The sequence below is a fragment of the Saccoglossus kowalevskii genome, chromosome 4, assembly GCF_978046115.1.
Source record: "Saccoglossus kowalevskii chromosome 4, keSacKowa6.1, whole genome shotgun sequence".
Lineage (NCBI taxonomy): Eukaryota > Metazoa > Hemichordata > Enteropneusta > Harrimaniidae > Saccoglossus > Saccoglossus kowalevskii.
The window spans coordinates 8,683,760-8,695,658 of NC_140644.1; positions in this window are offsets into that span (position 1 = coordinate 8,683,760).

Genomic DNA, 11,899 nt, shown 5'->3' on the forward strand with positions numbered 1-11,899 from the left:
GACGAGAAAACAACACAAACTCAACTTTAAAGTAATCCCGAACAACCAAATGTATATATGTTACACACGCAGGGCTAATTTTGTTGCATTGTTCAGAGGAGTCTCAACAATCATCCCAAAGTACCGTTTTCTGCGAGTTTGGGGCCTTTGTTTTCACCGCCGCGGGTTGCCAGGCAGTGAATATGCCCGGATGTCCGCCCGAGGATATGGCGAGCATATCTGACTTGAGATGACCCTAAACCCTGCAACTTGAATCAGCACACTTCCACGAACAAAATGTAGTCTATTAAATTTTGATTGATATAGAAATACCAATTTATGAAACAGAACATACAGAGAATTGTAAATTTGATTCGAATGTATATTTATATTGAATCAATGTAAGGTCAGTAGTTAAAATGACGTGCTGTGCGGTCCTACTATTTAACGCCCGGACACGCGAGGGAGTGTCCGGGCACGCGCGGAGGCGAACAGGGGGGAATACCTAACGCGCGGGGCAGCGGCAGCAATCCTTGTACTGTATAATATTCGTTTATGCTCAAAATTTGAACCGGAGTGGCGAATTCGAGCAGCTAACCACACTTTTTATGATCGACGCCCGGGCATTCCGGCGAGTCGAGTCCGCCATGTTGTTTACTAATTTTGGTTAGCGTTTAACAATAGGACAATACCATTCGATCCATGGGGGTGACAGTCCTACGAATGTGCCGACATTGTCGAAGGACAAGGACAGGACAAGTTTGTGGAAGTGTGGCGAGACTCCCGTAGTATTTTTTAGTAAGATTCATTTAAAAATGACCATGTAAGACGTCTGTTACGCAGAAATTATTCACCTCATGTTGTTTTCTCATTGTTATGTGTCCCCGTAAACACAGCATTGTATGCAGGTGACAATGCTACGTACACTTGCAATGAAGTCAGTATCCTAAGAATATCGTAACGTCTTTGTGTTTCCTGTTGCAGTGCAAGTTTGTATACGGTAAATATCGTGAACGGTACAGAGTTCGGTAAATCTCGTGTACGGTACAGAGGGGATATTTTCGTCCAATGTTTTTATACTTTGTAATGTAATTCAAACAAATAAATAAAAAACGTATATTCGTAGCCATGGACAAGACTTAAAATGTAATCAACCGTTTTATTCATCCATGATTTGTACAAAGATCGTATATTTTGTAAGTGTATAAAGCATTTTCCACATTAAGCTTTCAATATAGATTCTTAAACACAAAATATCAAATATATCTTTAAGTGTAAAAATCGATTTTTTTATTGTAAATGGTAACTTCCTGTAAAAACTTAAGATGCCTTTTTTTATTTCCTGTACCAGTCACCCACCCCCTGTCCCCACTCTTACAGCATGCGGTAAATTTCTTATTGTACACGCAGTTTACGGTAAACCTGGTTTATACCTCTTGTCGAAAACAGAGTTTGGTCAATCTCGTGCACAGTATAGCGTACGGAATATGTTACGTTTCGTCCACATATTTCAAAGTGTTGACGCCGCGACACATATTCAGCTGTGATTGACACTCTATTGTACAACTACAACAGAGAGGGGAACATACACTGTCCCTAATTCAGTTCAACCACAGTCACTATTTTTTAGTAACCGTGGTTCAACCCAAGCAAGGCACGTTTTTTTTCAAATAAACATGACATACCAAATATGATGAACTTGTGTAATTCAGAAAAAAAAGGTTGTCATTTGTTCCGGCTTGGAGCCTGATGGAAAGGGAAAACATTTACATAACCAGGGCGAGTTGCGTCGAGAGACAAAGCATTTGTTGTTTCTGTTTGGAGCTATAACAGGTAACAAAAGGGTTTGAATAAATTAATGGCGTGATAAACGCCACTTTGTATTTCTATTTTATGGAATCTTTTGTAGTTTGTTTGTGCAGTGTATAGTTACAGTAGATTATTTACAAGCTGATCCCAGACCAATTTGTAACGGCCGGGCTCGTAACACGGACCACATGATCCCCGAGCAGGGTGTGAGTCCGGTATGTGAGCTACTATAAAATCGCGATGCGACGGCTATGACCTCTACGTTTGCGAATGAATGACCACTTGACGCGATGGAGAGATCCCAAGCCCAGTTGGCGAGCTACATACCGGTAGTTTTCTGTATACACGCCCCGTGATCGATCTTTTCCAAACCCGTATGCTATCGGCGTTTTTTTTTTTTTTTTTTTTTTTTTAAATCAGTGTATGACGTTGCTTTTAGTTTGAACAATTTAACTTGCCGACATGATAACACCTTCTTTTCAGAACTATTAGCATTGTCAATTTCGAATAATTTTGAATAAAAATATTTTCCACAAGGGTGGGGTGTCTGTCTATTTACTATACATGTTTTAATTTTCGTTTTAGTTGACTTGTACTTTGAATGATTTTGAATAAAAATATATTCCACTAGGGCGGGGTGTCCGTCTATTTACTATACATGTTTTAATTTTCGTTTTAGTTGACTTGTACTTTGAATAATTGTGAATAACAATATTTTCCACAAGGGGGGGTGTCTGTCTATTTACTATACATGTTTTAATTTTCGTTTTAGTTGACTTGTACTTATTTTTAATAAAAATATTTTCTAAAAGGGCGGTTTGTTTACTATACATGTTTTACAGTGGGCGCAAACAAAGCGAGACTTTCTTAGCGGCACTGTTTTGAAAACGATTTGCTACATTTTGCGACAATCTCACTTTTTCTTGCAACACTCGATTATCGACAAATTATGTTTGGTCTCGATACGTATTATGGCTGAGTGGTTGTCTGTTTTCACATTGTAACATTATAACACAACCACGAAGCTCTTGGATGCTAGCCCTGAATACAGTGCTGTGTGTACGGGAGCGCGTTTGGTTGATAGACGACCCCACCACAGCCCGGCATACCTCCATAGACTGTACGCAGGACTACCTAGATCCATGATACGATACAATATAGCACAACAATGAGAAACATGCTTTTTTTCACATGAGGTAAATAATTTCCGCATAATTACGGGAGTCTCGCCACACTTGCACAAACTGTTCCTGTCCTTGTCCTTCGACAATGTCGGCACATTCGTAGGACTGTCACCCCCATGGATCGAATGGTATTGTCCTATTGTTAAACGCTAACCAAAATTAGTAAACAACATGGCGGACTCGACTCGCCGGAATGCCCGGGCGTCGATCATAAAAAGTGTGGATAGCTGCTCGAATTCGCCACTCCGGTTCAAATTTTGAGCATAAACGAATATTATACAGTACAAGGATTGCTGCCGCTGCCCCGCGCGTTAGGTATTCCCCCCTGTTCGCCTCCGCGCGTGCCCGGACACTCCCTCGCGTGTCCGGGCGTTAAATAGTAGGACCCGTGCTGTGAGATGCAGACCACCGGAGAAGGGTTATGCGCACGCCACATTGGGTCGTATCTGGGAGCTCTCAAATAGGACCTCACGAATACGACCTACTTTACATATTACCCATATTGCATTATACAAAATGGCTGGTAGGTTAGTTGTTAGTTTTTTTCGGTTTCTTCGCAGTGTGTACTCGATGTTTTGCGTTTACCAGTAATCGTACGTTTTCCTGACGCAGTATTTGAACCAATATCGCCTCGCGAGATAGCGATTCAGTTTGCATGTTTATTCATGTTTATGAACGTAGGATTTATTGACATTTATTGGAATATTTATTGGCATCGGACTCACTCGTTGCGTTGACCCGAATCTTCGACAGCTTGTTAAACGGAAGAATAACAAATAGATTTCCATACTCTTCAGGAGTAAAACAGAGCTGTAACTTAAGCCCAACATTATTTAATCGTTTTTATTTTATAAATGCTCTCCAGACATTTTTGCTATGAACACTTGTGACCCTCCAACCAGTCGGAGCCCAGGAACTTTGATCAACTGTACGCAATCCCTATGAGCGGGGGGGGGGGGGTATCGGCTGGTATCTAGTTTAAGAAATAAGGGATGAAGGCTCCAGCTAGCTCATATTTTTTAAACTCGAAAAAACAGTCAAACGGAATGAAAAAATAAAATCTAAAAAAAAATACCAGCTTGAAGAATATTGGTTGCTGTTTAAAATTTAAAATTTGATCATAGATAGATAGAATTTTTTATTTGGAACGTACCAATGAAAACTTGAGTAAAGTCCAAAAATAACAATAACAAAACAAAACATTCAAAACAACAAAAACTTTCAGTATTAATACATATCAAGAATATAGAAAATAAATTTTGCAAAAATGCTAAGAATGAAAAAATCATTACTTGAAACAATAATAGGAAATAATTCATCCATGCTAAAATCTTCCAGCTTTGGGGCATAGATGTATAAAGCTGCAAGGAATCTAGATCTTTGTTCTTTGATTTGACAATTATTACAATATAAAATGTAATGTTTCTCATCCCCTACTTCATTGCATTCATGGAGATTACATAGCCTGTTTTCCTTCAAAATGCCTTTATGTCTACCGGATTCAATGGGAAGAAAATGTGCAGAAGTTCTAAATTTAGTATAAGCTATTCTATGATTTTTATTTTTAATTTTTTCCAAATAATGTTCAAATTCAAAATTTTCTTTAGCACACCTGTAAAAGTCAAGCTTACAATTGTTCAACAAATTGTTTTTCCACTTCATACGGTACAAACATTTGAGCTTCTCTTTAAAAATATCACAAAAATTGTTCTGATGTGGGTCTGAATTAGTTAGATCTGTTATGACTAGTAATTTTTGTATAAAGTTAAGCCATGGGTCATGCACAAGAGTTTTGGATTCTTCATAGGCTGCATCAATGATAGAATTGTTTGTTTTTTTACATACTAGTCTTTGATAATATTTCATAACTGAAACACAGATATCCAATATAAGTGGATATTGACCTAATTCACCTCTACATGGGTCATTAGATGCCTTCCTGTGCACACCCAGAACTCTTTTACAGAATTTAATATGAAGTTTTTCTGGAATTAATTTATCTGAGAAAAGTTTTGTTTCAAAATTGCAATTGTCAACTGTACATTTATTTTTACCAGACCCCTTGTAGATGTTCAGCATAACCCCTCCCCACACATCAGCCCCATATAAAGCTGTGGGTTTGATAATAGAGTTAAATAGTTTTTTAGCCAGACTAACAGAATAACATTCCTCACTGATCCAAAGCATTTTGTACATCTTGAACAGTGCTTTCTGTGCTTTGTCTTGTAGCCTAGACATAGCATTATGAAACTTACCATCATAGTTCCTGTGCTCCAACACGGGGGGGGGGGGGGGGGGCTCCTTTTACCAAAACCACCACCCCATACCACTCCTAGCCCAATTTAATTGCGTATGTCCCTTCTAAGGACGCCTATAGTTATCTAGAGGGGGTATAGGGAAGAAGGCTTATTACTGAAACAAACGTACACTAGTACAAGTTTGTACTAAAACAAACACTCAATTCTGTCTCAAACCTCAAAATAAGCATAGCTCTAAACCTATTTGATAAATTGATAGCACCCATCATTAGCTATGGGTGTGAAGTACGGGGAGAGGAAGTCACTAAAAATAGCGATATTATTGAAACTGTTAACTATTCTTTCTTCTGATTACTCCTGAGGGTTAAAAAGAATGCTACTAAGCTTGCAATCTTAGGGGAATTGGGAAGATACCCTCTTGCCATAAAAATTATCACACAAATAATTAAATTCTGGCTCAGATCAAAACTTCCATAGACGCCCAAGTTAATAAAAAGCACCTTTGATGAGGTCAATACAGTAAAAACTAGGTGGACAAGAAATGTCGACAAAATAATCAGTGACAACAATCTTGATATGGCAATAAAACAACAAATAAAAAAAAGAAACCACACCAAACCAAGACTATCTCTGCTTTACTGAAAGAAAATTATAAAATAAAATGGAAAGAAGCTCTATTTGATGACAACAGAGCAAATGGTGGAACAAATAAATTGGCAAATTATAGAACATTCAAAACAGTTTAAAATGGAAAAATGTTTAATAACAATGAGTAATATTAAACTGAGACACTCCCTATGCCAGTTCAGAATCTCTGATCACAAACTTCATATTGAAACTGGCAGGCATTGCAGAACTCCAAGGAATGAAAGGGTCTGTAAACACTGTGCTAAAAAGCAGATTGAAGATGAGATACATTTCCTTATGGACTGCAGTCTGTACAATACACACAGAATTGAATTATTCAAGTACTGTAAGGAAATTATACAAAATTTTAGGAAGTTAAATGAACTAAAAAAATTCAATGCAATCATGAAATATTGTTCAGGAATAAGAACTGCACAATACATACAAAAATGTATGCAAATGAGATGTGAGCAGCTCCACCAAAATTAAAAATATTCTTTCCACCATAATTATGACTCTAATGTGATTTTAATGTGATTTTGTTACCTCTTAATAATATTAGCTAGTGTATTGTATTGTACCGTATACTTTTATTATGATCGTTTGCGTGTTTGTAATATTATTTAGCTTTATTTAGCATTCTGTGTAGTTGATTAACATTACTGTATCTTAGTGTAGTTTATTTTATTTTATCTTATCTATTTTTATTGTTATATGACCATAGAACAACTCACTGTAGTTCGTTTTAGTGTTGAATAAATAAATTATTTGACAAATTAATTTATTTTTTAATTCAGCTAATCCTTGTTTGAGGTAGTGATGTCTGGGGGCATTGAAGCATGTACTGTTCCAATGTACTATTTAACATCTAGTATGTTAGCTTGTAGCATTTAACTGGTACAATTGTATAAAACCAGTTTAATTCCTCTCCAGGAATTTGACATGTTTCAATAAATGTAAGGTTATCCTGATATTACTTGTTCTAGACTTGAGTGTTTTTGGGTAAATTTTTTTTCTAAGATTGGGGAACACAGCATTAAAGAACTGGGTAATATTCTTTCCACATTAGACGTAAACAAATTTCACTGGCTAACTCAGGTGACTGTGTATTATTGTTGTTGTTAAAACAACACTTCATACCTTTGTAATTTTTAAACATTATTATCTTGGTATAGTAGTGGTTTATACCCCGGTATAAGGAGCAGTATAAATTTGATATCTTAGAACATAACATGTTTCTGTTTTAGCATGTTTGGTCTTATATTGCTTCAGTGATCAAAACATTCAATCCCATTCCTATACACAAGACAGAACCTATATTTCAAAACTGTGATTGGAATAAACATCTTTCATGATGTTGAATAGTTCCTTAAAATAAAAGAAAGACAGTGATTGGTGTGCTTACTACAGGCTAATTACTGCAATGTATTTTACAACTTTCTTTTGGTAACCATCAGGTGCTACAATTTTTTTCTCAATAATGATCAATGTATGTTTCTAATTTGTGTTTATTGAAAATCAAATTATTTTACTAATAGATGTCATCTCTGTTACTTATAATAAATAAAATGTGGCTAATGATTTTTATCAAATTTACCGCTGCATGTACATAAATCAGATTAAATTATTACCAGTACATGTAGCTGATTTGGATGGCTGATAGACAGTATGAACCTATTAAAATGGTCCATGATTTAACAGTAGAATGTATAGTTTCCTTTCTCAAACAAGTGAATTTTTAACCTAATGAATATTTCTATTTAGTATCCACTGGAATTCAAACCAGTGAATGTTTTTTAAATACACAGTGCCCTCTATGGGTTGCTTGGAGAAAGATACAAAATAATTTGAACTACCCCCGGTAATTGAAATTGAAGATTGCATAGCAATTGTTAGTTTTATAGAAGTTCAAGAAAGATTAATGTCTGATAATTGTAAATGTAGTTCCACCTTGTTCAAATTCTACCATTTAAAATCATGAAGTGAAGAATATCATTTTTCAGGCATGCCTTAATATATTGTGTGCACCATAGTTTTGGAATCAGCTGTCCTGAAAATTCATTTATTTAATATTTTAATCATTCATATTGTGAAAGGTGCAGCATTTGAATATTGCATAATATTGCATATATAAATACAATACTGTATCTTATTGTTCACATTTGTCCAGCCATCCCTTTGTGCTAGGCAGCATTATTCAATTTTTGAGACTAATTGAATCCCACATCCCAAATGCCTGGGTTGAGATTTCTCATGGAAGGAATATTGTTTTGAAATAGAAAAGTGATTGTGTTTACAAATCATTAACATACTATTGTAGCTATATAAGGGGATTATTAGGTTTGGGCCAATTGATATTTAAGGTAGAGATGCAGTTTACCAGACAGGTATTTTAATTAGTTAATTAGGCAACCAAGATGACCTCCCTTGTCCACATAACTATATATTTTTAGAAAGCTTATTGTATGAATTTTAAAATTTTGTAAGTATTTTTTTTTATGGACATTGTAGTTTGAAATATGCACAAAAATGTTTTTTTTTTTGGTCAAAAGTGACTTAAAACAAATTCGCTTCTAAACCATGTCTCTGTTTCCTGTCAAAATTGGTTTACGGGTACATCTGTTTACTATGAAGAAAGTTTCGTCTTGAAAACTGTCTACCTGGGCAGCAGCTCAAATTTCACTAATTCAAGTTTATGCATAAATTAACACCCAGGCTAGTTGTCTGTACGATTGTTGTAACACTGTTCAACCAAAAACAATGCCCCTACGGCGTTTTGAAGATAAACACATTGTCAATCATTTGTGAAAATTTCAAAACAAAAGGTCAAAGCGTAAAGTTTATAAGAGACAATTGCTAATTTGCATATTTTATAGTTAAGTAAAAATATATGCTGATTTACATTGCTATTGGATTTAACAGAGTTCCACTAAAAAATGCTCGGCACCATCTAAAAAAAAATTGTTATATATATATATCTGTCAGATTTGTTAAATTCGTGTAAAAATATGGAAATTTAGATTTTAAGTGAATATTTTTGTCATTTTTGGTAAAAAATGTTATTTTCGACAACTAGTTCGAAACCATAAGTCCAAATGCTTTCATATTTCCAGCAATGATACGTTGGATGGTCAGATTTGTTAAACTGGTGTCAAAATAAGCAAATTTGGATTTTTAGTGAACATTTTTCTCATTTTTGGTAAAAAATGTTATTTTTGACAACTGGTTCAAAACCGTAAGCCCTATTTACAGAGAGCTTTCAACTAAATATAAAACATAATACAGCTTTAAAGTATACTTTGAATATGTAATAGCACAAGTGAGTTAAGTAACTGGTATTTTTGATGAAAAATGCGATGATTATTCTGCTTATATCAGGTCCCTTAAATTGCACACATAATAATTTGGATGGTCATTATAAATAGAACATTGATACAGTCATTAGAAACAACTTTTAGATCTTCTCAGCTTATTTCAGAAGCCACCACATATATGGCACAACAATTGATCTTGCATTCAGCAATGTCTTATGTAAAACTGGAGTACATTTGTAATTGACTCTTTTATACCTGATCATAAGATTATTACTGCACAGATTTATTGAACATTTGTTCTTGGGTGTAACAAAACAATTACATATATGTACAACGTATCAGGAAAGATAACATTTCAAAAACATGACCACAATTTTCAAACAAAAACATTTTTTTTTTTCTCGACTATTTCTCAGGTTTTTGCACATCCATGATTTCTTAAGTTTAGCCTCAATGATGTTTGTCCAATGAAATGCACTATCCTTATGAACACTATAAAAGTTCATAATTGCAACTGCAAGAAACTGCAACTGCAATGTTCTCTAAATGACTGACTATGAATATTACAACCACAATGCCACTTCACTGATTCTTGTTCCATGATAATGAAGACAGCCAACCTATTTCGACCGTCAGGTCGCTTGTTTTTCAGAAGATTAATGATTTTTTTCACAGCACAAATCATCACTGTGTACATGGTATGCTATCAAATCATATATGCAATCTATAAACGACAATCATTACAAGTTTTGAATATTTTGGTAACATCCATGTGAAATATAGGAATCTGAGTCTTTGATTTGCACAGAATACCTGAAGATCTGAAGTTTGTGGACTCCTAGTGATACGTCACTCAAAATAGGGAATAATATATAATAGCTTGTGTTGCATGCTCGTTGAATTATGTTTTTTTATTATTTTACCTTTTGATCTTGAAAATTAAATTATGTTGTTCCTGATAATAAAATCAACGAAGATCCCATAAATTTGCATGCACAAAGTTTCTTAAAAGTGGGAATAAATATAACCACAGTTTGGCAGTGCCATATTTACAATTAAATAATTGTATTTAATGTATTCATGGTCATTAAAGCGTGGTTGCTGCGCATTTCCTGTAAACAAATGTGTATTTTACACGTATTGTGTATGTCATGAGTTCCATATTGAACAGGACAAGTAGTAGTTTGAACAATCATTTTCATAAACAGATTAAACAGCAAATACAGTGTTTATGTTAGCAACATATTTCTTAAGAACATTTCCCATCATTTCCAATGCTACTACCAGTACTGCAGAATTTACAGTTGATGGAAAATGTTACTGATATTAAAATATACAATCAATACAGTTTTTCTCTATTGGTGCATTAAAATTGTTGTTCTCTATTTCTTTTCTCTAATTTTTCGGAGTATAAAGAAAACTGGTATTTTTTTTTTACAAAATTGACCATCACATTAAATGTTTGCAGTTTTCCCCATAGACCACCATGTAAACTGAAAAAGGGTGTATAGTAATGAACCATTTTATTTAGCCATTTCTGAATACAGTCTTGAAAATGTATTGGTCACTTTTAATTTCTGTGCAAATGAATTTATTCACTGATTTCACCTCAAATTTGGTTGTTTTCCAGACTTTTACAAAATTGTTATATAGGCTTGTACATGTGACCTACATATGAACATCCATTTGTGATACAGACTTATTTAACATGGACAAACAGTGGCAATTTTAGTGCTAAAAATACATCAAAATTCCCTGTTTTGGCCATTTCAGAAACAGATCTTGGTAATGCATAGACTGATTACATTCAAACTTGGTACAATGAAAACGAATGGGACCTTGATGCACGAGACATGCAGATATAATTAAAAATGGCTTACTGGTGGCCATTTTGTTTTACCAAATACAGTTCCAAGTCTCTATCTTGGAAACACTGGAATGGTCAAGTTCAAACTTTATACAAACACCATACAACATGTGCTACTACTTGATTCAAGATTTAGTACTCAAAATGCATTAAACTTATTTAAATTGGCCTTTCTGAACTAATATTGAACATTGATGCATGTCCTTTCCTTTTGATTTAACAAATATAATTCTGGTTCCATATCTTGAAAGTACTTGGATAGTTAACCTGAAACTTTAAACATGCACACAACTCGGGATGCATATTTTTTATTCATATTTGTTTTTGATTTGTTTTTTATTTTTAGAATAGTGTGTTTTCTTTTTTGTTTTTTTTTAAATTATAGTTTTTAAATTTCTTTTTGTAAGACCCTTTTTATTCTTCCCTGAGGATTTTATGCATCTAATAAATATTATTAAGATGACTGCAGAAGGCCCCATCTTGGATGGATTTTGTTTTTTATGCAATGACTTAAACTTCATAACCAATGAGGACTGTATAACTTGTTAATAGTATTTTTGGGCAGGCAATACAGTAAAACTTGGGTTTTATCTATTTATAGCAGTTTCATTGTACCACAATAAGTCAAAGGTGACATTGTACACTCTTTGCCCAAAAACAATGTTTCTGGCCAAATTATTTTTTTCAAAATTGATGCATTTCTTTACTACTATGGCCAACTACAAAAAAAACATTTGACATGTAATCTTTGAGTGATGTGCATGGTGATCTGAAACATTATTTTGTTTTGTTGAGCTTAAACTATATATAAATCTTAAAAAACATGGCTAAGAAAACAGAAATTCTGTGGAACCACAGATA